Below are 24,882 nucleotides of genomic sequence, written 5' to 3' on the forward strand. Positions count from 1 at the left end.
CATCATTTAAACATTCATAATATTTCTTGAAAATAGCTTGAGCTGATAGAAATTCCCTCCTGAGATTTTAGATACCGAGACCTAGAGAAGACAGATGATTTGTCCCTTATTTGCAAATAACGAGCTATCCAATTTAACTTACATTAAAAAATACATTTGGGGGGCGCCTGGGTGGCTTGGTGGGTTGAAGCCTCTGTCTTCGACTCAGGTCATGATCCCAGGGTCCTGGGATCCAGCCCCACATCGGGCTCTCTGCTCGGTGAGCCTGGTGAGCAGGGTGAGCCTGCTTCCCCCCTCTCACTCCGCCTGCCTCTCTGCCTACTTGTGATCTCTGTCAGGTAAATAAATAAAATCTTTAAAAAAAAATACATTTGGGGCACCTAGGTGACTCAGTCAGTTGATTATCTGCCTTTGGCTCAGATCATGATTTCAGGGTCCTGAGATCAAGTCCCGTGTCAGGCTCCTTGCTTAGCAGGAAGTCTGCTTTTCCCTCCACCACTCCCCCTGCTTGTGTTCTCTCTCTCTGTGTCAAAGAAATAAATAAAATCTTTTAAAAAATTAAATAAAAGGGGCACCTGGGTGGCTCAGTGGGTTAGGCCTCTGCCTTGGCTCAGGTCATGATCCCTGGGTCCTGGGCCTGAGCCTCGAATCAGGCTCTCTGCTCAGCAGGGAGCCTGCTTCCTCCTCTCTCTGCCTGCTTCTCTGCCTTCTTGTGATCTCTGTCAAATAAATAAATCAAATATTTTTAAAAATTAAATAAAAAACACATCTGGGGGTGCCTCAGTGGCTCAGTGGGTTAAAAACACATTTATATTCCCTATCTTAGAACTTAATTTAGCAATTTTTTTTAAATGTTGGTGAGGATGTAAGAATTGTGTTCCAACCATAGCTAATAGGAATATAAATTGGAGAAGCATGTCTGAGAGATTTAGTAAGACCAAGAAAAATATCCATAATTTTAAGGCAGCAATCCACTGCCTAGAAATTCATTTATTTTGTCTTTTTTGCAACTTCTTAAGTTTAATTACTTACGTGGATCTTTAGTTTTCTCTAACATTAGAGCATTTAAGGCTATAATCTCGAGACAATATTTATGGTATGGTAGTATTGTCACTGTTTTTAATTTCTACATCCTAAGTGATTTTCACTATAGTTTCTTCTTTGACACATGAATTATTTAGAAGTTATTTCATGAGGGGGCGCCTGGCTGGCTCATAAGGTAGAATGTGTGACTCTTGATCTCGGCTCGTAAGTTCAAACCCCGCGTTGGGTGTAGAGCCTACTTAAAAAGAATAAATAAAAAAAGAATAGAAGTTGGGGCGCTTGGATGGCTCAGTGGTTTAAAGTCTCTGCCTTCCGCTCAAGTCCAGATCTCAGGGTCCTGGGGGCTCTCTGCTCAGCGGGGAGCCTGCTTCCTCCCTTCTCTCTCTCTGCCTGCCTCTCTGCCTACTTGTGATCTGTCAAATAAAAATAAAATCTTAAAAAAAAAAAGAAGTTATTTCATGAATTTCCAAATGTGATATTTATCTAATTTTTTTTTTTTTTTGGTTAATACTTTCTATTATGATTGAATTGTGGTCAAGGAGTGACATCAATCCTTTGAGATTTGGTGAAAAATGGGATGCAGGGTCCTTTTTCATAAAAGTTCAAAATGAGACTCAAAACAACGTGTGGTCCACAGCTGTTGTTCCATTTCTGCCCAAAAGATGTGCCTTTGACTGCAAAGTGTAGTCAATATAGTAACATCTTGGTCAAAGTATTAGAGGAAATGCTGTGTAAAACATCCCATGGATAGTAGCATTGTGAATTTCTCCTTATAGTTCCACCCACTTTTATTTATATACAGTATTTTATGCTATTTAAGTTTGCACAAGTTTGTATTTATTTCATGCTCTGGTGAATTAAGCCTTTTATCATAATGGAGTGATCCTCTTTATCTCTAGTAATGCTTTTTGCCTTAAATTCTATTTGGTCTGATAATAACATAGCCACATCTGCTTTCTATTCCTTAGTTTGTCTAAATATATCCTTCTGCATTCCTTTACTATAAATCTTTTTTTTTTTAAGATTTTTTTTTATTTATTTGACAGAACACAAGTAGGCAGAGAGGCAGGCAGAGAGAGAGGAGGAAGCAGGCTCCCTGCTGAGCAGAGAGCCCGATGCGGGACTCGATCCCAGGACCCTGAGATCATGACCTGAGCCGAAGGCAGCGGCTTAACCCACTGAGCCACCCAGGCGCCCTACTATAAATCTTTTAAGTGAAAATTTTCAGTTATTTGTGTGATACACATTTGATTACAATTTACATGATAATCAGCAACCTGTTTGGAATATCTCGGCCGTCTTATTTTGTGCTTCCTATTTGCCTTCCTTTCTCATTCTCTTTGTCTCTGGCTTCTTTTGTACTGATGAAGTATTTCTCTATAAGTCCTTTATTTTTTTTCTTTGAACAAGTGTGGGATTTCTATCTCTAGCCTAATAATTTTTACCCTAGATATTTTGACATTCACAATTAACTTATTAAAGTCTAAAATTAACGAATGGCTTTACTATCCTTCACATCATACAAGGATATTTGAATACATTAACCTCCCATCCTCTGTCCCTTATTTTGTTTCTCATCTTGTTATTTTATGCCTGGCAGGCATTTTTATCATGCTTTGCACCATAAATGTTCCCCTTTCTTTCCTTCAGTCTTTTTTCTGGATTGCCCTCTTTCTGACTAAAGTACGTCCTTTAGGGGCACCTGGGTGACTCAGGCAGTTGGGTGACTGCCTTTGGCTCAGGATCATGATCATGGAGTCCCTGGATCAAATCCTACATCAGGCTCCCTGCTCAGTGGGGAATCTGCTTCTCCCTCTGACCCTATCCCCTCTAATGCTTGCTCTCTCTCTCTCTCTCTCTAAAATAAATTTAAAAATAAATAAAACCTTAGAAAAAAATAAAGTACATTCTTTAGAATTCCCTGCTGCTCTGTTGTCTCTACTTTGTTAGCTAGAAAATGTCTTCACTTTGCTATCATGCTTCAAGAGTATTTTTACTGGGCACCTGGGTGGCTCAGTGGGTTGAGCCGCTGCCTTTGGCTCAGGTCATGATCTCAGGGAGCCTGCTTCCCTCTCTCTCTCTCTCTGCCTGCCTCTCTGTCTACTGTGATCTCTCTCTGTCAAATAAATAAATAAATAAATAATTTTTTTAAAAAAAAGAGTATATTTACTGATAGCAAAATTCCAAGTCGACCGTTGGTGGGGGAAAAGGGGGGTAGGTAACATAGCAGGCCCAAGACTGCTATCTTTAAAAAGGACTGCTTACAAGGATGGCCCTTGGCTGGCATCTGGGCCCTTGGCTTTCAGCAGGGTTCCCATCATTCCTTAACTGACAGGAATGGCTTCCTGTGTTGAAACTGTAGCATATGGTCTATGCTGAACATCTGCTCTCCAACTGGGAGTCTGGAATTTTGATATGTGCTAGACAGAGGTGCCTATGTTACCAGTTCCCAATACAAGTCTTACATGCTGAGCCTCTAATGAGCTTCCCCGGTGGACAACATTTCACACGTGTTGTCACAACTCTGCTAGAAGAATTAAGCATGTCCTGTGTGACTTCATCGGGGGAGAGGACTCTTGGAAGCTTGCAGCTGGTTTCCTTTGGACTGTGCCCCATGCACCATTTCCTTTTTTCCCCTTATATCTTTTTACTGTACTAAATCATAGCAAGAGTCTGACTATATGTCGAGTCCTGTCAGCCCTCCTGGTGACTTGTTGATCTTGAACCTGAAAGAGTCTGGACACTCAGTCATCTCATCTCAGAACACTGGATAGATTCCATCATTTTCTGGCTTCCAAGCTTGTTGGCGAGAAGTCAGATGCAAGTCTAGATGTTATCCTTATATTCTCAGCTCAAGCACAGTGATTGTTACATTGGTAGGAATTCAAATACTTGCCCAAAAATGGTGGAGAAAGGGATTCTGTAGGAAGAAGGGGACTTCGGTCGTTAAATGCCCAGAGGCTCTCCTGCTCATTCTACGTTGTGACCCGATCTGCCTGAAGAATGGCTCGGGCCTGGAAATGAACAAGAAGCTGTCTCCAGGATAAAATATTAAAATATCCTTTTAGAGGAACTCGGGCAGTTCTGAGGCACCTGTCTGAGTCTCCTGGACTCATGGGTCAGGTGCAGGAGGCACAGACTGAGAGCCATAGAAGCTGAAGTTCAAGGATTCTTAAATATTGGCGATGCAGGAGGGAAATTTAAGGGCCAACCGATGGGAAGACAAGAAGAAGCAGGAGGTTCCTGCTACATTTTAGGTGAGAAGGAGCAGGTCTCCTGTTTGGAACGGCTTGGGGAGATGGAATGGTTAAATGCAGAATTTGCAGGATGAGGTCAAGCCCCAGGGCAGGGGAGACAGTGGGGAAGCTGGTCTTGGGAGAGAGGTTGAAGGGCTTGTAAAAGTAACTCATCTCCTTGCCTCCAATGTTCTTTCTCCAGTCCATCTTGGGGGAGGAGAGCAGGTACTAGAAGTGAATACACATCCCCAGAGTTTGTGTTCAAAGGGGAGTTCCGTGCTTATTATGTTCCCTATGACTGCAGTTATCTGGGAACACTTTTAGTTGGTCTACTCCTGCTTGTAACCTAACCCAGACTTGTTCTCAGGGGGATCCCAATTCCACCCCAAATCATCTTTGATCATAACCAGAGGGTGGGAGAGTTATACTCTGGGACAAGACTGTAGGTGGTCGCTGGCAGGGCTACAAAAGGGCCATTAGCCAGATCACCTGACTGCCCTACTACTGCCCTGAGAGCCTGTTTAGCTCCCCTGAGAAGACATCTGGATACCCTCTCAGGTGAGGCAGTGATGACCCCTGGGGTCACCCTTTGGTTGTGTGCACAGCTATCCACTCGCTTTCTGCCAGGATGCATCCGGTTAGGGTACCAACCGTTGTAATTTAAAGGGACAGGCACCTTTTGACAGGCACCTCCACCTGCTCGTTCTTTCGTCTTTATGGGTGTGCTACTCTGAGCCTATCCCCCTGGGATGAGTGTTGTTTTGGATAGATTATTTTGGTCAGGGGAAGCAGCTGCAGAGGCTTCCCCACTCCAGGGCTTCTTCCCCACAGGCTAAGGACCACATGGAGTCCTTCGGATGGGCAAGCATGTCCATTCCAATGATCTACGTGTGGATCAGGGAAATGAGCCTCAGGTGGATCTACAGACATGGCGGATCCACTAGGACTTGGCCTGGTCCAGGACTCCATGTATGACCTTCCTTCTGTAATGGTAATACTTCATCTCTACTTTTCAGTTTTAACTCAGGTCCTTTGTCCAACTGTCCTTGAAATATCTGCTTACTCCCCTTTCTTCTGAGGTCCTTCTAGAGGTCCATTTGGAGAAGGACTAGAGGCATCATTACCATATACATTTTCCATGACATGGGGGGATCCTTCCTTATGCAGCCTGGCCTCCCTTTCAGTCAGAGGTCTGATGGGCCAGGGATCATAATTAAAAAAAAAAAAAAAGATTTTATTTACTTATTTGAGAAAGAGAGAGACAGAGAGTATGAGGGAGAGAGAGGGAGAAGCAGACTCCCCACTGATCAGGGACCTCCCACCCCCTGATTCAGGGCTCAGTCCCAGCACCCTGGGATCATGACCTGAGCTGAAGGCAGACACTTAATGGACTGAGCCACCCAGGCACCTCAGGATCATAATTGTTTATTGAGATGGCTGCCTCGAGCCTTTAAAATCCATCCTGATTCTCTTTAGTTGTATAAATTAAGCTCTATCTTACCCCCTAGGAATACTATGCTAAAATACCACTTCTGTAACTCTGTGAGAACAACTCCTCTGCCTGGCTGCCATGAATTAGCACCATACTTGTCACGTACTACAGTAATCTCGCCCACCTTCCTGCAGGCAGCGGTGTGCCATCACCTGGCCTCTGTTATTCTGACCTTCTGTCATCCTCATTAGAATTAGAAGCATAGGGGCACCTGGATGGCTCAGTGGGTTAAAGCCTCTGCCTTCGGCTCAGGTCATGATCCCAGGGTCCTGGGATCGAGCCCCACATCAGGCTCTCTGCTCAGCAGGCAGCCTGCCTCCCCCACTCTCTCTGCCTGCCTCTCTGCCTACTTGTGATCTCTGTCTGTCAAACAAATAAATAAAATCTTAAAAAAAAAAAAAAAAAGAATTGGAAGCATACTTCTTTCTGTAATGGCATCTCCCATCAGGCCTGGCCTACAAAGGAGCCGCCACTGAACGTTTCACGATGCTGTGGGCCACCTTCACCGGCACATTCCTTACCACTCGGGAAAATAGAATGTTCTTCAGGTCCTCCTGTGGACCACACCCACCTGGTGGGTTTCTGTCCTCAGCAGTCTCTCTCCACCAGTAGAGCCTCTTCTCTGAGTCTTCTGATCCCTTCACCCACTCTTTACCAGAGCCATTCTGGCAGTTCTGTCTCACTTAGTGCTTAGTGAAGTGTTGGTTATTACACATCCCCTCCCTTGGCTGGTCAGCAGAAAATTCAGGCAATGTGATCATCCATTACACTACATAGTTCAGCCTGTTTATGCCTGGCAGGCAGTACATACCTGATCCTCACTGTAGGCAGTAGGGTTCATCTGGGGCAAAGGTGTGTTTGGAGTGTTAATACCCAACTATCATAGCCCAGCCCAACCTCAACACGGTGTCTTGCCTGAGACAACGTACAGCCTGCTAATAGTAGGTCTGAGTCACCTCAGCAACAACATTTTGTTGATGTGAGGCCAAGGTCCAGTGCTGGCAAGACTGGGGAGTTGGGATTAACCATGTAAAGGAACTCTTAGTACCGGAAAGAACCTATAAGGGAGAATACCTTCTAGAGGAATTCTTTCAGAGTATCCAAAGGAGGAACTCTCAAGGGTTTGTCAGCAGGGTCAAGAGCATAAGACAAGATTCAGCAATCCAAGGGAATTTCGTGTGGGGAAGGGGAGATTAGCAATAATAAGATAAGGCTGAGTAGAATCTAAGTGTCCTGAAAATTAACTTTTTTGACATGTTGGATCAAGATTCTCTACTCCTAAAGTCCTTAATTTAAACTCGCCACTAAAATGGTTGTCCTGTAGTTAGTTGAGGGCAGCGGTGACAGCGCGGGAGCAGGTTACCCAAGTATTCCAAGACAATAGGCCCAGCCAGGTGCTGTGTGGGCCAGAGATAGAGAGGTCTAGGGTATTCCTTCACCATGAGCCTGCGAGGTTGCGCACCTTTCATGGTCACATGATGGGTATATGTAGTCCCTGCCATCCATTGGCTACTGCCCATGGATCATTGAAAGTACAGCAAGGTCCATTTTGGAGGGCGTGTTCAGGACAAGCATAGCTAACTCCCATTCTGTCCACTGGGCAGAGTTTTCCTCTTCGTGCAAAGTTTTGGACACTTTTTTTCCATGGTTGCACAGTAGCAGGGCCCAAGCATATTCCACCGGCCTTTCCCGTGGCTGGTCTGTCTATGAACCAGGACCAGGCATCCTTGGAGACCTTGGGGCACTAATGCCCACCAGAAACTGGAGGCGCTGTCACAAACTTTTTCTCTGGGATTGCTGCCTCTGGGGATGTCTGGTCACGTTTTTGAATGCCTGGAGGCTCCTACCAGTCACTGACTTTTGTAGCTGAAAAAGCTGTCTAGGACCAGTGGGTCAGAGGGGGAGGACAGCCTGCGGGAAGCCTGCCTGGACCAGCTCTTCCATCAGTGCGGTAGGCTCTTCCCCAGAGCCTGTGCTGTCTTGCGGTTTCCCCCATACGACCAGGCTGGGCTGGGGTGCCCACTAGGTCCCGCATGGATACTCAGCCCACCAGCACTGTCGCTGTTGTAGTATCTGCCCAACAGGGTCTCTTACCCATCAAGAGAAGTTCAACACATACTTGAAACCGCTGTGTGTCCCCACATCGTGGAGGGTGCGTGACCTTGGGTGCGATTGTTCCTGTGAGTCAAGGTCATTCTTGGAAGGGGACTCGGCAGAGCCACCAGCAGCTGGAGGAATGAGTCCTGATGAGGATTCAGGGCAGTGCCCTTAGGTCAACTACAGACCCCAAAGTCATTGTCTTCACATTGCCCCCACAACCGAGACTCTAGCGGGCAGTCACAGCATTCTGGGAGGCTATCTGCTTCTAGGAGATACGACATGTGGTAACGTCAGGGAATTCCATGATTTGGGCACACTGCCACATTTTTTGTCATAAAATAGCGTCTCATGGTCAAATAATTTGTGGGACACCCTTGTAACTGAATAAGCACATGTAAATCTATGGACAGCGATGTTGGCAGAAGTGCCGTGGAGAGCTAAGCAAACTCATCCCCAGAAGATGTTTGTGTTCACTTGCCTTCATTCCCCACCACCGGTAGCCGTTCACATCCACCACACAGGGGAGCTAAGTGCAGATGTGGTAAAAATCATTAGCCCTTTCAAATCTTTATGCAACTCATTTCTGCAATGTTCCGGAAGCACAGAATTTTGGGGTATTATCTTATCTGTAGGAGGCCCATTCAAGGACTTCATTGGGCCATTCTTGCCATAATAGACCTATTCCTCTGGTAAGGGAAGCAAGGCTGGCGAAATAGCCCTGTGTTGTGTCTGGGATCCTACTTGACCTTCTGCGAGATGGACTCTGGCCAACACTTATCCTGCTCCTGACCTCCCTAATCCTCTCTCCAATGAATCACAGCACCCTGGGGATTAGGCTCAGATAAGCACCAGTATCTACAAATGTGGCTTTCAGGAAAATGAGCACAGACTGAGATTAAGGCACCTGATTCCCGATCCTCTCTTTTGCTAGGCGTGTTATCGGGCAAAATCCTTAAACTCTCTAAGCCTGTTTGCTCATTCGTAAATTAAAGCCAAAAATATTCTTCTGATTGTTTCTTGTTTGTGCTGATGTGATAAGATGACACACAGAGTGCTTTACACACTGCCTAGGATACAGCCTAATACCCATTGATACCACCCGCTGTTTCTTCTGGACATTGTTTTTTGTTTTTAAAGATTTTATTTATTTACTTGACAGAGAGAGACACAGCGAGAGAGGGAACACAAGCAGGGGGAGTTGAAGAGGAAGAAGCAGGCTCCCCACAAGCACGGAGCCCAATGCAGGGCACATTCCCAGGGCCCTGGGACCATGACCTAAATCGAAGGCAGATGCCCAACGACTGAGCCACGCAGGCACCCCTCTTCTGGACATTGTAAAGATGCATAGAAATATATATATATATATTTATTATCTATCAGTGTTTTAATAGCTCACTTTATGCATTTTTAATTATTTTGCATATATTTCCGATTTTTTTGCTTCTTAACATAGAATTAAGGGATAAGAACTTAAGTCAAGGTCAGCCATCAACTGAATGAATATTCTTATATGACAGATTGGATAGTAAGGCCCAGAGAATCAAATGACTTAATCCTTATTTGTAAAGAAAGCAGCTCTAAGATTTATCTTTTACTTCTTAACATCTCATCTGCACCGCCAGTCTAGATTTAATTTGGGAAAGATTTTTTTTTTTTTAATTCACAAGACTGTAGAAAACGTGTGCTCTAACTGTAGCTTGTAGCAACATGAACTGGCAAAGCATTTCTGTAGAGCGGATATCTAGATGAGTTAAAACACCGACTTCTGGACTCAAGCCAAAGAATTTGCATTTCTGACAAGTTCCCAAATGATGCTGATCCTGATGCTGCTGGCCCACAGACCACATTTTGAGAACTACTGATATATAGAATTTAGAGTATTCTGGTAAATTTTTTTTTTTTTTAAGAGGGAGTTGGGGAGGAACAAGGGCAAAGGAGAGAGCGAATCTTTTTTTTTTTTTTTTTAAAGATTTTATTTATTTATTTGACAGATCACAAGTAGGCAGAGAGGCAGGCAGAGAGAGGAAGGGAAGCAGGCTCCCTGCTGAGCAGAGAGCCCGGTTTGGGGCTCGATCCCAGGACCCTGGGACCATGACCTGAGCCGAAAGCAGAGGCTTTAACCCACTGAGCCACCCAGGTGCCCCAAGAGAGCGAATCTTAAGCAGGCTCTACCCCCGGAAGAGGGCCTGACTTGGAAGGTCGATCTCACAAACGTGGGGCTCAAGATCATGACCCTTAGATCATGATTTGAGCTGAAATCAAGAGTCAGACATGTAACTGACTGAGCCACCCAGGCGCCCTGTATTCTGGTAACATTTAAAAACCAGCTGTGTGGGGCGCCTGGGTGACTCAGTGGTTTAAGCCTCTGCCTTCGGCTCAGGTCATGATCTCAGGGTCCTGGGATCGAGTCCCACATCGGACTCTCTGCTCAATGGGAGCCTGCTTCCCCCTCTCTCTCTGCCTACTTGTGATCTCTGTCTGTCAAATAAATAAAATCTTAAAAAAGAAAAATAAAAACCAGCTGTGCCTGGGTGGCTCAGTAGTTAAGTGTCTGCCTTTGGCTCAGGTCATGATTCGGGTCCTGGGATTGAGTCCCACGTCGGCCTCCCTGCTCAGTGGGCAGCCTGCTTCTCCCTCTCTACCACTTGTGCTCTCCAGCATGCTGTCTCTCTCAAGTAAATAAATAAAATCTTAAAAAAAAAAAAAGAATTAAAGCCAGAAAAATATTCATAAACTTTGACCCAGGATAAAAGAAGATGAGCAGCCCCCCAACACCTACTTTCAATGCTCCTCAACTGAACCCCCAAGACCTGCCCCCCTCCTTGTCTCATGAGGCAAGCCCCCCTTGCAGTAGGAAGCACAGAGGAGGCATGACTCATGGGGGTGAGGGAGAGCCCCCCCAGGTTCTCCAGGTGTGGCTGAGTCAGCAAAAAGAAGGGCGTTCAGGACCACGCCCTAGCCCCTCACCCTACTTAAGTGTTTTCCATTGCCAGTATCAGCATCTAGCAATCACAGATATGACTGATTTATCTCACTTATTACCTCCCTCTACAGAGTTTAAGTTCTCTGGAGCCAGAATTTTTGTGTTTGGGGCAAGAACAGTGCATGGATCATAGCAGCTGCTCTTAAGTATGGATTGAATGAGCAACTATCCACCTGTGTCTGTATGTTCACAATACTATTTCTATAGGGTTCCACAAGGAAATAGCAGCAGACCTCCTGTGGGTCAGAGGAATGGGAGAAAGGATGGGAGTGAGCATAATTTTCACTGACTCTGTTCAGCCTCTGAAGGTTTCCTACCAACAGTTAAAAACAAGACAACAGGCCCCAAATAAAGTCCTTCATGCTGAGCCCCACATTACCAAACCAAGACTTACTTAACTGTCAGGTCTCCCAGAAAGGGAGTACTAAGCCAATCCAATCAGGAGCCACCTGATCAGCAGGAGTTAGGTGACCTGCCCGAGAGACCCTTGCCAGCCCCTTAAGGAAAGTAACTTTGCAATACCCTATGCACTTTTTTTGCCTGGCTTGATTTTCTCCTTTGTTCCTGCTCCGCTCTAGCTAGAAAAGTCTTTCATCTGGTAGAGCTCCTCTGAACGCCTTTCTATGCGCTAGACTGAATGCTGCCAGACTAAATAGATTTTTGCTCAAATAAACACTTAATTTTTCATGTGCTTCAGTTTATTTATTTATTCATTTATTTTATTTTTTAAGATTCTGTTTATTTATTTGACAGAGAGAGACACAGAGAGAGAGGGAACACAGGCAGAGGGAGTGGAAGAGGGAGAAGTCAGCTCCCCCACTGAGCAGGGAGCCTGATGTGGGGCTCAGTCCCAGGACCCTGGGATCATGACCTGAGCCGAAGGCAGAGGCTCAATGACTGAGCCACCCAGGTGCTCCAAGTTTATCTTTTTTAAAGATTTATTTTATTTATTTGAGAGTGAGAGAGAGCGAGCGCTCGCGTGCATGGGCAGGGGGAGGAGCATTCCTCAAGCAGACTCCCTGCTGAGTATGGAGCCTCATGTGGGACTCGATCCCAGGAACCTGAGACCACGACCTGAGCTGAAATCAAGAGTTGGATGCTCAATCAGTCTCCACCCAGTCGCCCCTATCTTTTAGCACAATATACCTAGCTAATCAAAACTGTTAGATCCCTAGTCGTCTTATTACTATTTTAAGTAAGCTCTACATCTGGTGTAGGGCTAGAACTCATGACCCCGAGATCAAGAGTCCCATGCTCTACCAACTGAGCCAGCCAGATTCCCCTAGATGCCTATTATCGATGAGGGAAAAACAAGGTGTAAGAGAAATAAGCCTAACGGGAAAAACACAAGGGCCACACACACAGTATGGTGTGATGGCTCCATGGGGCGGTATAAGAACACCCCAGACAGGCTTGAGGGAAAGCTCAGTGCTTGCAGAGTATCCTGGCATGTGGCCTAGACCTGACACCTCACCTCAACCCCTCCCTAAGCCTCGCCTTGCCCCAGACTAACCCGGGGCGGTACCCAGAGGTCCCTCCTGGAAACCAGAAGTTTCCAGCCCTTCCCACCCAGTCGTCTTAGTTACAAGTGTCAAGTAACAACAGTAGTTAATGGAGGAAAGAGACACTTGCCTGTAGCTGCTTCAGGAAGCAGAGAATATCTCTATGTCCCATGAAATAAAAGGCCAAATGAGAATCCAGGGGTCCAGAAGGGAGACAGAAGAACATATGAAGAGAGAAAGGGGAGAAGGAATGCATTAGATCTCAAGTGATTAGTGAGCATCTCAGAGTTCCAGCGCTGGGCGTTGCTGGGAGTGGGGTTAAGGATTTAGAAGTCCCTGGGACCAAAGGAAGAAGCCCTGGTAGGATCACCAAGACTAGCAGCTTGGAACTGGGAGAGCCAGACAAGAGGTCTGTTAGAGGAATTTCAGAAAGAAGACAGTAAACTGTAAATGCTCCGGGGACCTGGGTGGCACAGTCGGTTAAACATCTGCCTTCGGCTCAGGTCATGATCTTGGTCTTGGGATCGAGACCCACATCAGGCTCCCTGCTCGGTAAGAAGCCTGCTTCTCCCTCACCCACTCCCCTTGCTTGTGTTCCCCTCTCACTGTCTCTCCCTGTCAAAGAAAAAAATAAAACATTTTTTAAAAGAATATTTTATTTATTTATTTGACAGACAGAGATGACAAGTAGGCAGAGAGGCAGGCAGGGAGAGAGAGGAGGAAGCAGGCTCCCCCCTGAGCAGAGAGCCTGATGCGGGGCTTGATCCCAGGACCCTAAGACCATGACCTGAGCCGAAGGCAGAGGCTGTAACCCACCCAGCCACCAAGGCACCCCGAAAAATAAAACCTTTAAAAAACAAACATTTATCATTGTGCCACACCCTGTGTCAGAAATACCATTTGATGAACTACCAAAGACATCTGTGAGTTGAGACTGTCTTACCAGAGGCCTTTCAAGAGCCTCTGATACCCCCAGGAGACCAGGGCTTCCCGGGAAGGCGGCAGAGCAGCGGAAGACCTCCTTCGTGGTTTCGCCCTTCTCTTCCTTCACGGATGCAGACACTCTAGGAGGGGGCGCCCCTTTCCCCTCTGGATCTTTCCATTGCCTCTGACCCCACAGCAGCATCTGTGCTTGCCCAGCAGAGGGCAGTCAGAGCCTGGGTACCACCTTCCTAGCCACCTGCTTAGGAAACAGGACAGATGGGTACCTAGCCCCCTCGCTGCCCACTGAAGCTTGGGCAGGGTGCCCACTTGCTGGCGGCAGCAGCCTGAGAGAAACAGGATGCACCAGGAGGCTGTTAAAAAAAAAAAAAAAAAAAAGGCTGTTTTGAATTCTGTCTAAGCTGTGGCAGTTCTGCCTGGCAGATGCTCAGCTCTGGCCCTCTGCCACATTTACCCTCTCGGGTCCCAGGACAAGGGATCCGTTCCTTCTTATCCCAGGGCAGGCTACTTGCCCTGTTTCTATTCACTGTTCAGAATCTGTTTTTTCTGAGGCCTGGAATCCTGGAGTCCCAGAACAGGAAGGGACTCAGAAGCTGCTGGTCTGTCCGTTGCCATTTCAAATAACTTCAAAGGCAGGCAGGGAGCCCTAAATTTGTCTCACTGACTCAGGGTGAGATGGTGGGGAGTGACAGTGGCTGTGGGAGCTGAGCCTGCGCCAACGCACCTACGTTCCCCAGCTTCTCACTGAGCAGAAAAGAAAACAAGGCCATGGGCTGAGCCGGGAGGCCAGCTGCCAGGTCTTTCTTTCATCCTACGGTGAGAAACTGAGGTCCGGGGAAGGGAAAACTACTTGCCCGAGATCAGACCCGATTCCCCTTCTCACCAGGCGGATCTTTTTCAGTGCGGGCTGAATATTAAACTCAGTAGCAGGGGTGATTAGGACGTCCAGCTCTGCCCGCCCGGCAGGCTGCCTCGTCTTGGATTACTTCATTTCCTTCCTTGGCCACCGATCCCCTGTTTGGAGAAAGGAGCCTCCCCCAGGATACAGGGCCCTGCTTTTCCTCGCAGTGAGTCACAGCCTCTGAGCTGACTTGCGGACAGCTTGACTCCCAACACAGCATCCTTCCCTCCCACTGCTTTTTTCCAGTGACTACCTCCAGCTATGGGGCTTCACTTCCTCCGGCCAACTCCCTAGGGATAGAAACTTCTATTTACTCAGGTCTTTTCCTCCTTGAAATGAGGTCCTGTGGAGAAGGACCCAGGCGTCCTTTCAACCTTGACTCCCCAGAAGTAATGACCATGAGGCATGGAAGAGCTGTTTGCCCGTGTTGTGGGAAGGTCATAGGGAGGCAGCTTGTGTTTGTGATGGCTTTGCAAGGACTGATTGCGGTTTTTAAAAAATCCAGTGTTATATAATCCTTTACTCTGCTCGGACAAGCTGGCGTGCTCCCCCTGTCCAGGAGAATCAGCAGGCTTGGTGGGAATGCTTCGTTAGGGCTCAGCCTCCTGAGTGGCAGGGAGAGGGCTCTGGCCTCATGACCGGTCATCGGCACACCTCTGGGACTTGGGACAATATTCGACAGAGCCAGTCCTGTGAGGAGCGTCAGTCGTTCTCACTTAGAGGAATCTGGGTGAGAATTAACAACAGCCATCTCCGCTGTCATGGGGTCAGGGGGCTCCTGCTCCCAGCATCTCCCACGCAGCCGTGCAAGAGATGACTGGGGTCCGGAAAATCCCATCTCTGAGGAACATCGTTTGGGGGCAAGAAATAAGGACATTTACCTACTTATCCAAGTGAAAAGAGAAAAAGTGGAAAACAGACTAATGAGATGAGTTAGCTGCAGGGCACTACGAGAACAGGATGGAAAGGCCAAGAGGGACCGAGATGGGGGGGTGGCACTTCTCTGAGATACCTTCTTGTTCTGACTTGGCTTTTGGAACCATTTTAATGTTTCTTGTTTCAAAAATAAATTAAAATAAAATAAAAGTCACAAGGATGGGGAAAGCCCTACAATGGCATATACTTAGAAATAAGCAAGTAAGAAAGAATGCCCTTTGACTTCTATCTTACATTCTAGTAAAAATAGTTGATTCCTTACTATGCGTTAAACATTACCTTGTAGTTCACGTAATCTATGTAACATTTCTAAATGCTAGGTACTATTCCTATCCTAGTTTTACAAGAGAGGAAGTCATGCCTCAGCGGGATTCAGGAAGCTGCCAAGGTCCCAGGACTTGAGCTCAGATTTTGTATCAGATTTGTATGAGGTCTCAGTTCTGAGATCCTGTGACAGACTCAGCTCTGTGCCAGGCACAGAGGTATGAGTTAGTACCCCCTGGGTTCCAAAAATCTATAACCTTAGTGATTAACATTTAACACCAGGAGGCTATAAAAAATAGGGAAATGAGCGAGTCCCTTATCATTCATAAAGATTTAAAGGCCATAACAATTTCAGGAATTCTGAGCATTCCTTGAGGGCTTACTTCCTGGAGGATATGCGCAAGACTGAAACCTAGGTAGGATTCAGTTAGGTGTGGGAAGGGAGGAAGAAATTCCAGGCAGCAGAACCCACTAGGGAGCAGAGGTGCAGAAAGGGGCTTGGTACATGGGGAGCCAAGGAGAAGACCAGCCTTTGCAGAAGGATGGGCAACATAGAAGGGCACCTACATAACCTTCTTGGAGATCCTTTGGAGTTCAAGGTCAAGGTGAATATCATGGAAGGAAGGTGTCCCCAGTGAGACTGGGCTGAGGTCATTGAATTCCCAGGCCCTAAACATTAGCCCTTTCATAGCTGCATATTGTTATTTGATATCTGTCTAGTCCCTTTCCAGTTACTGGGCTCAACGAGCTTACTAGGAAAAGGTAGGCCATGAAGATCCATATTCTGAATTCACAGGTTAAAAACTCTTTTTTTTGCATAAAGGGGAAGTAAAATGTGAGAACCTATGGTGGCTTTTGCTCTTCTCTTCCAGATCTGCTTTCTCCGCGGAGATTCACAAGCAGAAAGAGAAGCCATTCCCAGTTTGTCCCTGGAGCTGAAAGCCAGACTTGTTAGCCTAGCACCCGGCTAAAGCCAGCCTGCGGGCAGCCCCCAGGCTATGCAATCAGAGGTGTTAGGGGAAAGCACTTTCCCTCTCATCTCCTCCAGCAGCTGTAAGTTTGGTGCTCAGCAGGGATAATGAGAAGAAATGAGAAGACAAAGTCTGGAGGCCCGCTGACGTGGACTGGAGGGTAGGGAAGCCAGCCGAGCCTGGTGGGCAGACACCAGTGCTGGTCCTAGCTAAGCAGCAAAACGGAAACATGACGAAAATCAAAATATGGACATCTTTACCAGACTCACGGTTAACAGTATCCTAGGTTTTTATCAGCACCCATACTCAGATAAACCTAAAACGTTTATCTTGAACCAGGGAAGGTCACAACAATGGCTTTCAAATTGCTGCCCTGGGTGTGTGGTGTGGTGTCATAATCTTTGAAACAGTAGAACTAATCTCCTATCGCTCAGAGGATCAAGTCAGCATCTGGCCGCTCCTGATCTTTTCAGTGCTGTCTGACACCACTGCCACTGTTCCCTTCCACAGCGCCCACCCCAAGCCTTGCCTTGGGCCAGCCACACCGCCCCCCACAGCTCTGCGATCTCCTCCCGCCCACACCCCCGCTTGGGAACACCACTTCCCTTCGTCTCCCCTAGCAGCCGCTCTTCTGGACCAGCCACACACCACCTCCTAGAGGGGCAATGGGACTCCAGGGCGAGGCGGTGGCTCCCTCCTCCTCTGAGCTGGGAGGGAGGGGTGCACAGCCCTCTGTCACTGTGGTTTTCACATCCTGTCCTGGTGACATGTTTGTCTTCCCACCCCCAGGCTCAGAGCCTCTTAAGGAGCCAAATCTTGCTTTTTTCTGTACTAGAACAAGATACAGTTTTTTTTTTTTTTAAAGATTTTATTTACTTATTTGTCAGAGAGAGCGAGAGCGAGAGCGAGCACAGGCAGACAGAGTGGCAGGCAGAGTCAGAGGGAGAAGCAGGCTCCCTGCAGAGCAAGGAGCCCGATGTGGGACTCGATCCCATGACACCATGATCATGACCTGAGCCGAAGGCAGCTGCTTAACCAACTGAGCCACCCAGGCGTCCCAAGATACAGTTTTTGATGATATTTGTTTAATATTTGAGGGATGGATATTTCCCCTTAAAACAATGTTTCCTAAACTTTTTAAACCACAGAAAAAATACTTTTTACACCACAACCCAGTTCACGCAGACTCCTCCACACACACCTAACGGAAACAAACTCTCAAGATATAATCCTTACTAGGTGGCGTGCACTCTGAGATTTTCTCTTTTATTTCTCTCTCTCTTTAAGTCCTTATTAGGACTTGCAGGTGGAGAGCCACAATTCTAAAGTATAAAGAAAAGCTGTCATATGGGGCGCCTGGGTGGCTCAGTGGGTTAAGCCGCTGCCTTCGACTCAGGTCATGATCGCAGGGTCCCGGGATTGAGCCCCGCATCAGGCTCTCTGCTCAGCAGGGAACCTGCTTCCTCCTCTCTATCTGCCTGCCTCTCTGCCTGCTTGTCATCTCTCTCTGTCAAATAAATAGATAAAAAATCTTTAAAAGAAAAGCTGTCATAGCTAAAATGAGAAGAGCTTCCCTTCCAAGCCAGGATCAGATTAGGATTAAGCTGTAAACAAATGAGGGCCTCCGCCAGCTCAGATGTGCAGACCATAAGGGTCTTGGCCTTATTATGAAGCTAAGTGCTCGGTGGGCTTTATCGACCACGTGATGATCCTTAGCTGGGGCACCATGACCCTTGGCAGCTTTCCTGTTCAGTCCCTCCTAGCTTTCCTTCATTCCTTAACACACACACGCACACACACACACACAGGAATGCACACACACGTTCCCAAAGAGTTCTTCTCTTTGCACTTGCTACCCCTGCTATATTTTGGGCAGCCTTCCATGACCGCTCTTATCATGTCAGACTGTGATGCAAGTCTTTTTTATGGGGCTGGGTGCTCGGCGGAACTCCTGGAGGGAGCCTGGCATGGGAAAGGCTGACCAGAAGGGTTTGGTGTGTATCTGAGGAGAGACGAATGGCTGCACACGTGGGGGCTGCAGGTGCCCACCTCTTCCTGAATGTGGCCGGGGGGGGGGGGGGGGTGCCAGGGGCTCTGTAGGGTGAGAGAGGGGAGAAGCAGGCCAGGTCCAGCTGCTTTGGAGTTGGATGGGCAGGTGCTGCCTGAGGCAGGAAGCAGTGGCTGGAATTCAACAGGGAAGCCACAAAACCCACTTATCTCTTCCCTTTGTGTAGAAATCTCACAATTTAAGAAAGGAAGATGATAAACCTGAGCTTTAGGGTAAACTTTGACACTCAAAAGCAGGCCATTGGGACTGGAGTTGCTGAAGAACTAATTAGAATGGCAGGTAGCAGCCACCTCAACCCCCCCGCCCCACCCACCCCCCGCATGGAGAGCACAAAAGTGACCCACCAGAGTCCCATGCAGCAAACCCCTCAACCCAACTTGCTAACAGTCCGGTAGAAGATTTCCTTGTAACTCTCGGAAATGACACAGATCACGAAATGTCAGTAGCACATAAATCGCATTACATCGGGAAACATTAAGTTATGCTCCTGCTTGTCCTACGACTGCAGTAACCAAACTTTCAAAAAGCAAGAATCAGGGTACCTGGGTGGCTCAGTCGGTTAAGCATCTGCTTTCAGCCCAGGTCATGATCTCAGGGTCCTGGAATCAAGCCCTGGGTCAGGCTCCCTGCTCAGTGGGGAGTCTGCTCGTGTGCACTCTTGTGCGCTCTTTCTCTCAAAAATAAATAAATAAATAAATAAAGCAGCAAACATCACCAGCTCCATTCTGTACAGGGCCCCAAATTCCAGAACATTCCAGCTGGTTTCTGCCTGCTTCTGGGCCCTGCTCCCTTTGTGTCTTTGTTCTTTCAGCCTTACTGAATGCCTTCTAGCAGGATAGCATTGTGGTGTCTCCCACAGGGGAGGAAATTTAGCTTGGGGAAGGATTTGAGCAAGCCACTCTAGGTTAAAAATAAACAAAACCGAATTCCTCTTAGGAGTTTGCCTAGTTCTGCTTTCTGTTACACACCCAAGTTATAACGCACTATAAGCATTGTTTGTCACATGGGAACGAGAACCTGGCCCTTGTTCCCCTGAGCTCAGCTCTCCCAAGTAACTAAGGTAAAGTGAACAGGTCGTGGCCTGCAGAGGACAAAGGTCTGAGCTGAGACCTTGATTCTGTCACTCATAAGCCCTGTGATCTTGGGAAGGGACTGACTCCTGCCCCCAGTTTCTTATCTATAGAATGAGGACAATGACACTGTTCCCCAGTCCCCTGAAAGGAGGGGCATGAGGGGAAATACACGGGAACAGCTAACATTCGTGAAGCTACTAACTTTCTGCAGTGACCACGCAAGTCTGCTGGCTTGAAGGGAGATGGAGGTGACCAGCCAGACTAGGCAGAGTAGGCTTTTCCTGTTGTGAATCAGTGGAAAGTAAAGCTGGATGGTCAGAGAACCCTGTCACGGAAAACCTCTGTCAGATGGACTCGTTTGGTCCTGTAGACAATGGTAGACTGTGAGAGACTTCAGGCAAGTAGTGGTTTGGCAGATTAGTCTGGTCTAAAGTCTGGTTGGAAGTGGAGTGAGGCTTGAGGCTAGGAATAGGGATGAGGCACTGGACTTAGGAGGCTGAGGGAGGACGGGGGCGGGGGCTGGTGTGAGAGGCAGACCCCAGAAAGAGTCCAATTTGGGTGTCCAATTGTTCTGTATGTTTCCCCCACTGCTTCTTCCCCCTCCTCCACCCAGGTCTTTGCTTTTTCAGCTCCTTGTCTTTCCTTCTGTCTCCACCCCTACACCCGCCCCTATTATCAGCCCCGTGTCCTTCTACCAGCTAAGGAGGCACGCAAACGCAGCTCAGCAAATGCTTCACATGATAAAGATGCTGCCCAGTGGGCCTCCCTGGGTAAAGCTGGTCTGGCTGGCATTGATTGGGTCATGAGTGGGGAGGGTAGGTAGGTCCCTGTTTTCTTTAAGACCAGAGTGAGAAAAGCTACTGCAGATTAGACCTCACAGGAAGCTAGAGCCAAGCGACAGCACCTGACATCGAGTGCAAAGCAGCGGGTGGGTGAGAAGAGAGGTGACAGCTCTGGGCTGCTGAGGCCCGTTGCTCCTTCTACTCCAGGCCGAGGAAATCAGGTCACCTGATTTCACTAGCCAGACACAGAGGGACTGACTGTTGCCTCGGGAAAATCAACCATAAAGAAATGTTCACGGAAGAGTGGCCAGGACGTGGCACCTGGGTGAGGATTTCAAACTGGTGGCCACAGGTCCGTTCACCCCGCAGATGGATTTTGTTTGGCCGGCTTAGGCCCTCGCACCCTCTATTATGTTCCACACCATCCTTGCTCCCTCTCTGCCTCATATATTTGCCTTCCTAGTCTCACCCCTGAGCTTATGAATTTACCAGTCCCACCCTAGAAGGCACAGAGGAATACAAAGTTGTTCTAGGAACTTCCAACATTGCTAGAAAAACAAAACAAATACACAGGCGAAGCCAGACCCAATGTGTGGGGCAGACATTGTATATTGAGTTGAGTTTACATAGGAGATCTTCTCCCACTGGAAGAGACAGGTCTCAATGGAGATGAGGTAGGGATGCTGCTGGATGGGATCAGGCAGGGGGAGTCAGCCTGGAGAAGGTGCACACACAGCACGGGACCTCTGGGGTGTTTGCACAGGACAGTGATGATAAAAGGCACAAAACAATCCAGGGAAAATAGCGGGTGGGTGGGAGCTGAATTAGGGAGAAAGTTTTTTTTAAAGATTTTATTTTTATTTAAAAATTTTAAAAAAATATATTTTACCAAGGGGCACCTGGGTGGCTCAGTTGGTTAAGGGTCTGCCTTCAGCTTAGGTAATGATGCCAGGGTCTGGGGTGGAGCCCTGCATCAGTATCCCTGCTCAGGGAGGAGACTGCTTCTTTCTTCCTCTCCTACTCCCCCTGCTAATGCTCTGTTGCTCTCTCTCTGTCAAATAAACAAAATCTTTTAAAAATTTTTTATCCATTTATTTGAAAGAGAGTGCACACAAAAGAACACAAGTAGGCAGGGGAGGCAGAGGCAGAGGGACAAGCAGACACCCCACTGAGCAGGGAACCTATGCAGGACTCTATTCCAGGACCTCAAGATTGGGACCTGAGCCAAAGGTAGATGCTTAACTGACCAAGCCACCCAAGTGCCCCAAGATTTAATTTTTTTTTTTCTTGAAGATTTTTTATTTTGTTTATTTGACAGATCACAAGGAGAGAGAGAGGGGAAAGCAGGCTCCCTGATCAGAGAGCCCGATGCAGGGCTTGATCCCAGAACCCTGAGATCATGACCTGAGCTGAAGGCAGAAGCTTTAAGCCACTGAGCCACCCAGGCACCCCGGATCTTGTTCCTTCTTATCTGTATCAAAACTCATACTGAGCCATGAGTTCTGGGTTGCAAAAGAGGATTTATTTTTTGCAAGATTTAATTTTTTAAAAGCAATCTCTATGCCTAACATGGGACTTGAACCTGCAACCGGTAGATCAAGAGTCACATGCTCCACCCACTGAGCCAGTCAGCTGTCCCAGAAATTTTGAAGATGTAAAAAGTGGTGCAGAGTGGGAGTCGAAGGATCCAAAGGGTACCAAGGAAGCTTCAGAACATCTTGGAGATGCTGCTCTAGTCACCATGAAAGGGAAGTCATAAGAAGGCAGCTGCTTGGGGTGGGGTGTGAGAAGTTGAGAGAAATTTTGATTTACATGTGTTACATTTGATGGAAGAAATATGCAGTTGGCATTTAGGACGGAGACGGAGGTGGGGATGGAGGACTGCAGGGGATTAAATGGGACTTCCAAGGGAGATGAGGTAGGACAAGGTGGGGAGAGAGAGACTCGGGAAGGGAAAGGTGGAAGAGAAACCAGGGAAGGAGACTAATATGGAACTGGAGAGGTGGAGAATAAACAGATGTCAGCAGAAAAGAAAGAGGTCTGTCAGCATTATTTACTACAGGAGCTTCCAGAACAGAGCAGAGAAAAGCCCGGGGTTTGAAGCTAAGGGGTGACAGGGATTTCTGCTGGTGTGGAGAAGGGGACAACATATTTCAGTGTCAAGGAGAGCTGGTGGAGGGGAAGGTAACAGAAGACATTATGTCAAGAAGCACGTAGCAGGTAGAAGCCACAGTGGGAGCAAAGGGAAACCCATGCAAGTTTGAAGGTAGAAGGAAGATTACGGAGAAGAGAGAACGGAATCTGCTCAGGAGAAAGGATAAGATGAAGAAGACAGGACCCAGAGGAGGTAGATGGAGATGCTTATCTTGGATTTCATAACTTTTGCATCTCCTTGTCCCTCAGAGTTGGGCTGGGTCCTGGGTCCCCCCCCTGTCTTTGGTCCTCATTATTGTGGTTAGGCAGCAGAAGGAAGTTGGTGAGGCCAGACGGGGCACTGTCTGTGAATGGTGAGGGGGGGTCCTTCCCTGGGGACTGGGACCCAGAGCACCAGCAATTATCCCTTTTCCCCTTTGCCACAGATTCCTTCTCTTTCCTCCATCAGCCCTGGTCAGTTCTGGTGGGTTGACACCGTCCAGAGGGCTGTACACAAGAATGCTCTGGCCCGTGTTTTAGGTATGCAGGCACAAGCAGGCAGAGAGGAAATGAAAGTGGGGTAACCACAAGGAAGAGGGGGCAAGGACCGAGTTAATCATCTGAATTCGCAGCCAAAAGCTCCCAGCCAGCCTTTGCAGAGACGGTGAGTAACTACAGATGGAGAACTCTTGGCGGCAGAGTCTGTGTCCCTTCAGGGTCCAGTCACCGACACTGAGCACAGAACAGCCACCGCCCCCAGCGGGCCAGGGCGGAGGTAGGAGCATCAACAAGCAAGGAGGTGGCGGTGAGGGGGACCTCAGCAGAAAAGCAAATGCAACCCCCCACCCCCGGAAGGGAAGGAGGAGCTTGCTCCCTGCTGGGCTGGGGGAGCCTGCTCTGGAGAGAAGCGGTGGGAAGACAGATCTAAGCTGGGAGGGACAGTATGAAAGGAAAAATGCTGGGGCAGGGGTGATGAGGACCTAAGGGGAAGGGAGGAAGCCCAATGCTCGGGCTGAGTCAGAAGTTTTCATTCTGACTGAGCGTGAAGACGCTCTGAAGAGGTAGCTTGTGTGGATGGAGGTCTGGGTGGGCCATCATCGGAAGGAGATCTAAAACATCCTGAGCCTTGAAACTGGCATTTCCCCTTTATCTGCTGGGTGGGTGTTGTTCTTACAGAAGATGAAAACATTCACAGGCACACGCGCGTGTGCACACACACACACACAAACACACACACTTTATAATGGACTATTATGCAGATATTAAAAGGAAAGAAAGAGCTCTGTCTACAATGACAGGCAAAGTTATCTAAGACAATGTTTTTTTTTTTTAATTATTTATTTATTTATTTGACAGAGAGACATCACAAGTAGGCAGAGAGGCAGGCAGAGAGAGAGAGGAGGAAGCAGGCTCCCTGCTGAGCAGAGCGCCCGATGCAGAACTCGATCCCAGGACCCTGAGATCATGACCTGAGCCGAAGGCAGCGGCTTAACCCACTGAGCCACCCAGGCGCCCTATCTAAGACAATGTTAAGTGGAAAGAACAAGTTGTGTAATTGTGCATGGTGGTATTTCGTTTGGTTAAAAAAAGAAAAATGTATATTATATATTATAGAAAAATATGTTTTTGTATATGACAAGGAATTTTTATTTTTTCTATTTTTTTTTTATTTTTTAAAGATTTTATTTATTCATTTGACAGACAGAGATCACAAGTAGGCTGAGAGGCAGGCAGAGAGAGGGAGGAAGCAGGCTCCCTGCTGAGCAGAGAGCCTGGTGCAGGGCTTGATCCCAGGACCCTGAGATCATGACCTGAGCTGAAGGCAGAGGCTTAACCCACTGAGCCACCCAGGTGCCGCTCACAAGGAATTTTTAAAAACCACTTTATTAAAATATGACTGACATGTATTTGTGTATACAACTTGAGCTGTTAATGGTTATTATGGGGGTTAGATTAGAAAATTAAGGTTCTATGGAAGGGCATTTTAACTATATGGTCTTCTGTGTTAAAAAACAAAATTCAGGGGCGCCTGGGTGGTTCAGTTGGTTAAGTGTCTGCCTTCTGTTCAGGGTCCTGGGATGGAGCCCCCCCCCCTCCCCCCGCATCAGGCTCCCTGCTCAGTGGGGATCCTGCTTCTCTCTCTCCCTCTGCCTGTTGCTCTGCCTACTTGTGCTCTCTCTCTGTCCAATAAATAAATAAACTCTTTAAAAAAATTCATACAACCCCCCGCCAAATCTGGGGTGCCTGGCTGGCTCAGTCAGAAGAAGGTGAGACTCTTGATCTGGGGGTTCAAACCCCATGTTGGGTATAGAGGTTACTAAAGAAAAGTAAATAAACTTAAATTCAAGATCAAATGGGCTTTGTTCAATAATTCATGAATCAGGCAGAATCCCATCTAGCAAATAGAAAGGAGCTCCAAAGAGCTGCACAAAATAGAAGGATTTTATAGGCAGAA

The 24,882-nt window shown here is 47.4% G+C and overlaps 1 pseudogene; it reads right to left on the minus strand.

Moving 5' to 3' along the window:
• Positions 1 to 21,750: 21,750 nt before the first annotated feature.
• Positions 21,751 to 21,859, minus strand: LOC132022934 (small nucleolar RNA SNORA40; annotated as a pseudogene).
• Positions 21,860 to 24,882: the final 3,023 nt, after the last annotated feature.

This window comes from Mustela nigripes, chromosome 7 (assembly GCF_022355385.1).
Source record: "Mustela nigripes isolate SB6536 chromosome 7, MUSNIG.SB6536, whole genome shotgun sequence".
Taxonomy (NCBI): Eukaryota; Metazoa; Chordata; class Mammalia; order Carnivora; family Mustelidae; genus Mustela; species Mustela nigripes.